This window comes from Sus scrofa, chromosome 16 (assembly GCF_000003025.6).
Source record: "Sus scrofa isolate TJ Tabasco breed Duroc chromosome 16, Sscrofa11.1, whole genome shotgun sequence".
In the NCBI taxonomy this organism is placed as follows: Eukaryota; Metazoa; Chordata; class Mammalia; order Artiodactyla; family Suidae; genus Sus; species Sus scrofa.
Window position 1 is genome coordinate 51,206,593 of NC_010458.4, and position 6,000 is coordinate 51,212,592.

A 6,000-nucleotide genomic window follows, 5' to 3' on the forward strand; every position below is an offset into this window, starting at 1 on the left:
GCCCGTGTAGTACTTTCAGTTATGGCATCTCCACTTCAGTGGGCACTTAGCACCACCTGACATTTTTCAAGGAAGGGGAGGAGTGGCAACCCATACTTTGGGGGTCTTGTTTGAAAAATCACCATACCCTATTTAGGTAATTCTAGAAACAACCCAGGCAACAACACAATCAACAAAACAATGTGGCTTCCAAATTAATTACACGATAGAACTAAGTGTGTTGTCTATTCACTTGACCAATTTCTCTTCAAACAGCTGTATATTTTTGTTAGGAATGATATGCTAACAGCATTTTTAAACCTCAATACCTTTGAATATACTAAAGTTCTTAGATACATCTTAAAGCCGAAGGTTTTTCAACCAGAATGCATCTCTAGGGCATTCCCTTCATGGTGCAGCAGAAACAAATCCCACTAGAACCTATGAGGATGCACATTCTATCTCTGCCCTCACTCAGAGGATCAGGGACCCGGCATTGCCGTGAGCTGTGATGCAGGTTGTAGATGCGGCTCGGATCCCACATCGCTGTGGCTGTGGTGTAGGCCAGTGGCTAAAGCTCCAATTCCACTCCTAGCCTGAGAACTTCCATATGTCTCCAGTGCGGCCCTCAAAAATAAAAAAACAAACAAAAAAAGAATGCATCTCTAAAATAAATAAGTCTTGGAGTTCCCGTCGTGACTCAGTGGTTAACGAATCCAACTAGGAACCACGAGGTTGTGGGTTCGATCCCTGGCCTTGCTCAGTGGGTTAAGGATCCAGCGTTGCCGTGAGCTGTGGTGTAGGTCGCAGACTCGGCTTGGATCCCATGCTGCTGTGGCTCTGGTGTAGGCCGGCGGCTACAGCTCTGATTGGACCCCTAGCCTGGGAACTTCCATGTGCCGCGGCAGCGGCCCAAGAAATGGCAAAAAGACAAAAAATAAAATAAAATAAATAGGTCTTAATATTCCTTGCTTTAAATAGTTTTTCAGGAAAACATCTATTTGCAAATGAAATAAAAATATAGAATACAATGTTTCCATGTGCACTTATTCTAAAAGTTCTTCAAGGCAGGAGATAGGTACATTCAGAAAGTGCTCAAATATTGCCTGGAGTTCATGTTTATATATGCTGCAATATCGTAACATCTAAGTACTTAAACTCAGAGACTGATGTCTTGGAACATGGGCTGACAAACAAACTAGAGCCTTAAACTATAGCCTGTTCTTGGAAATAAAGTTTTATTGGATTACCGCCCCAAACATACATTCTAGGGCTACAATTTGCATGGCTAAGTGGCCCACAAAGCCTGAATATTTACTACTTGCCCTATCTTAGAATCATTAGAACCAATGATTTATGACAAATTCATGTCCAGTCTAAGAGGTTATCTACCCTGAAAGATGAACTACTGCATACGGATTCAGTAAAGAGGATTCTTCCTCAAAACCTCCAAGTACAAGCCTTCATGGAAAGAAACCTCTGCTGAATCACTCAAAGTCATGTTCTTATCAATCATGACTAAAAACCAAACTTTAAAAGCAAATGGCGAATTTAGTTTTCTTAATTTTAAAACACTGTGCGATGTTAGAATCAACAGGCAAACTCACTGTACTTTCACTGCCACCTATATTTAGTTCACCACCACCAGGAGCCACACTAATTATTCCCTATACCGGCATCCAAGAACCCACACACATTAAACCAGTAAACTAGATAAGACATAGTCTTTGTAAAAGTTGGTTCTCCCTTGTCATGACAGTCAGAGAATAGGATGGTGAGGGAAGGATCCAAAATCTCTTCTTCTGGTTGTATTTAGCCTCTTCTATGCTTAGAACTCTAAAAATTCCAAAGATGCTTTATCAATCATATAAAAGAATCACACCCAAATAAGTCCTGTTGGATCTGCCATTCTTAGAATAAGATAAAAAATAAACTAGAATTTTTATTTGCTATAAAATTTATATGTAAGATCTGAAGTCTATCAAGTAATCAGGGACTATACTTTCATACATCATTCGTAACAGAATTTTAAGTCAGTCACATCAAATTAATACAGAAATCAATAAATCATTTATTCACCAATTATTATGTTTCTCCAGTTAACAAAATAGCAGACAATGCAAATTCCTAAATAAACACAGTCAACTCTTGAATAGTCCCTGCAAGACATACCTAAGGTGTGTTGCTAACTGTAAGTACTTAACCAAAGAAGCATCAACAGCCTGGTACCCTTGACAACAACGATGCAGTCACAGGTTGTAAAGTGACCTTACCATAAAACTAAGCATCCAGTACGGGCCGATATGATGCCAAAATAATCATGAAACAGTAAAATACGCGATTTTCTAGTAATTACTCATACCGTTTCCTCGTTCATCTTTGGTGTTTCTCCTAGCTATTTTGGATTAAAAGAAAACGGGAAAAATATTTTAAAGTGCAATCAAGTGACAACCAGTTTAGCATAGATTTAGAAGTCTACTTTTCTGCCTTTTTTTTTTTTTTTTTTTCCTAAAAGAAATGTCAGATCTTGATCCTTTTTCTCACCTGCAGGGTATTCGCAGGACAGAATCCTAAAGAACCTTCAAACCTATATAATGTTCTCAATGCTTAGTTTTCTCATGAAGCTGATTTAAGTGAGCTACCAATTTATATAAGCAGGAGGAGCAAATTACTACTAAGACTAGGGCAAGCACGAGGAGCCTGATCTTTAGAAGGTATCCAGATGAAAAAAATGGAGACTCCGCCCAGCCCTTAACTTTCTCGGCTTTTCTAGTCCTGATTTTCTTTTCCAGAAAAGCACAACTTCCTTCTTACTGCCTGCTTCCATCTGAGGCCTGGGGCAAAAAGACCGCTATTTATCCAAGTACCTTCTTAAGGCATTCTTAAAGCTCAAGCTTGCTCAGAAACAGCGAAAAAGATTTGCTTTCTTGGGTTAAAGGAGGGCATTTACAAGGTTTGGAGGCCGGGTTTGTCAGGAAGCGTAAGGCCGAGAAAGAGGGAGAATCCAGAGACTGAGCTGCATCTGGTCCCAGGAACCACCCCCAAGGGGCGGCTAGACTGCCCTCGGTACTTCCCTGCCGCCTCGGCTCGGGTGGGGAAAGCGGTGGGTCGGGGTCAGGCTCCCCTGAGCTACTTCCTGGTCGGATCAGACTCGCCTTCGGACACCCGAAACGCCCCCGGCCCGGCTCCCTCGCCCTTTGCCCTGTCTCCTCCCATCTCTGTGACCCACCGCCACCGGTCCCCTCCCATCTAACATGGCCGCCCCACCCGGCCCACCCCCGGCACAGCCTAACAAATTGGGGAGCCCGCAGCACCGCCTCCCCCATGCCCATTGGTGCGGCCGCCTCCGTCCGCATGCCCGATTGGATAGCACGTGCTGCCACTCGGCGCCGAAAGCTCCGCCTCCAAGCCGCTTCAAGCTGCTTTGAGAAGACATATAAACAAATCCCGGGAGGGAGGCCCCTCTAGCGCGTCGCCGGGGCGGGGAAGAGAAGGGGGAGCGGCTACCCCGAGACACCCCTGCCTGGACCCCACCCCCACCCCCAGCCCGCGCCTCTTCGTCTCCCCTGCCAGCCTGGTTCCAAGCTTCGTGGCCCCGGCCCTTCCTCACACGCCCCTCTCTCTCTCCTCCTCCCCCGCCAGCCTCGCCTCCCCTCCCTTCCCCGGCCCCTCCCACCCGCTCGCTTCTCTGACAGGCCGGTTGCCGGCAGCCACGGCCCCAGGCTCCGAGGCAGGGGTGAAGGGCCGAGCGGCCTGGCAGGGCGGACGCCCGGCACTGCCCACTCCTGGCCTAGCCTGTCTCCCGCCCATGGGTCCCTCTACTGCCGCCCCGCGCTTTTATATAACCGTCCCGGGCCGGGGGTGGGGGAGGGGAGCCAGAGCCCCCGTGACCGGCAGGCGGCAGCCTGAGGCCCGCGCGCCGCCAGACTCGGCCTTGGTCCCGGCCCCCGCCCCGCGCCGGCCGGGCCCAGAGACCCGGCGCTGTCGCGTCCTAGGCCAGCGGTCCTCCTCCGCCCCCCACCCGGCTCGTCCCTCAGCCCAGGTCCCAGCGGGCTCTGGGCGGCGGGCAGCGGAGCTCACCTGTGGATGTGGGGGCGGCTCAGGGGCTGGGTCCGGTTCCGCTGCAGGGGCCGCGGCCCCTCTCCATGCTGCCTCGGGTTTGTTTTGTTTATGTCCTTCCTGACGGGTTCCCGGAAATCGCGTGACTCGCCCCCCTCACGTGGGCCGCGGCGAGGAGGAGGAGGGAGGCGGGGGCCCGCCGGCCTTGGGCCAATCGCGAGGCGTTCTGCAGCCGGGCCAATCAGGAGCTCGGTCCGGCAGGGCACCTCTGTCACATGACGCCGGAGGGGCGGGTTGCCGGGAAAAACCAGGAAGAGGGGGCGGAGCTGGGGCTCGGCGCCCGCCAGTGTAGCGTAGGCGTGGGCTGTCTCGGATACCGAGCTACACTCATGTTCGTGGGGGATGTTGGTTTACAAATGCTTTCACGTCCAGCATTTTATCTAATCTCACAACTGCGCGGCGAGGCCTAAAGTGCCCATATGCCCATTTTACAGTTTACTGAAACGTGAAAGGAGCTACGAAAACAGAGCGTTAACTTAGAAAGGAGAATGTATCTACTTTCTGTTTTATGAATGTTCTCCACGTCTGAACCTCCTAGTTCTCTTACAGACTGATCTTGCCTTGAGTTGTTCGTTCGTTCTTTCAACTAATACTTATTGTGCACGTATGTTCCAGACCCTGGAATTAACCAGATTTCATGCACCTTTAATGGTGCGATCCATACACAACCAAACAGAATGCTGGTAGAACCACCTATACAAACAAGCCTTCGTAACACGTGGACTTGAGTGATTGTGTGTGTGTGGTCCCTGATTCTATAAATAATAACATTCAGTGGTAATATAGCAATTTTTCATAAATTAAGGCTCAGAGAGGTTAAATTACTCGCTCAAGGTCGGGCAATTTGTAAATGATCCAGTTGGGACTAGAACGCAGGTCTGTCATCACAGCCTATGCTTCCAGATTGCTCTTTATACGTCTTAAGAGCACAAAATTTATCTTCTGAGCACAGAACAGAAATCTAATTTTAGTAAGCATAAAGGAGTACTGGGGAACAGAAATGCTTGTCCAGATTCCTTTAGATACCAGTTTTGTCTTAGGAGTTCTCAAATTGCCTTTGAAAAAGTGGCTCCTCTTTGCACAGATAGGGATAAGTAGTAATGTCAAAACCACGGACTTTTGAACCAGAAAGACTTTTATAGGTCCTAAGTTTCAAGAGCACAAGGGCTAGCCCATGTTGTGTATTTTTTGTTTGTTTGTTTTTCACGCCCACGGCATGTGGAAGTTCCCTCACAAGGGATCGAACTGCCCCAACCCCCCCCCGCCCCCCACCGGCTGCTGCAATGACATTGCTGAATCTTTAACTTTCTGTGCCACAAGGGAACTCCTAGCTGGCATTGTTTACCCTCTTTCACGCCTGCCACACAGGCAGTCATTGAATACTGGTTGAATAGCAACGTGGATTTGAATCCTTGCTCTATCAATGTGTGAACTAGCACACATTATTTAACCTTTGTGAGGCTCCTCACAAAGGTTTAACCCTCATGTGGTGGATGTGAGAAGTGAGTGAAAAAATTCGTATAAAGTATTAACCACAGTGCTTCAAATAGAGTAAGTGCTTAATGAACGATAGTATTATTGGATTGTTTGAGAGACATAATTTGGAAGATCTGTGGCAGACTTTTAAATAGCAAGTAAGGATAACTCTAACTCTAGCCTTCAGCAGTTTAACAGCTACTAAAATAATACTTTTGAAGGATATTAAAAGGTAAGTATATGTAGATACCAAAGAGGAAAGTAAAAGGATACCTAATCTCTGTATCCTTCAAAATGCTTTAGGGTCTCGATACCCAACGAAGGAATCAGTATTTTCCCTACCACACAGAAAGCAGCAGGATTATAATTATTTTCTTAAGTCTAACGTATAACCTTCTTTTTTTTTTTTCTCTTTTTTGCCTTTTT

The 6,000-nt window shown here is 47.2% G+C and overlaps 1 protein-coding gene across 4 annotated transcripts in view; it reads right to left on the bottom strand.

Moving 5' to 3' along the window:
• The window catches only part of CREBRF (CREB3 regulatory factor), a 64,792-nt gene extending 60,578 nt beyond the window's left edge, over positions 1-4,214 (bottom strand). Inside the window, exon 1 of one of the 4 annotated variants that reach the window (XM_013990647.2) lies at positions 4,060-4,214. The gene's annotated coding sequence lies outside the window, so the exon portion shown is untranslated. Of the gene's footprint in view, positions 1-2,252; positions 2,375-2,523; positions 3,358-4,059 lie in introns of those variants that run through there. The other 3 variants (XM_005657631.3, XM_021076896.1, XM_021076898.1) reach the window with 3 other exon arrangements.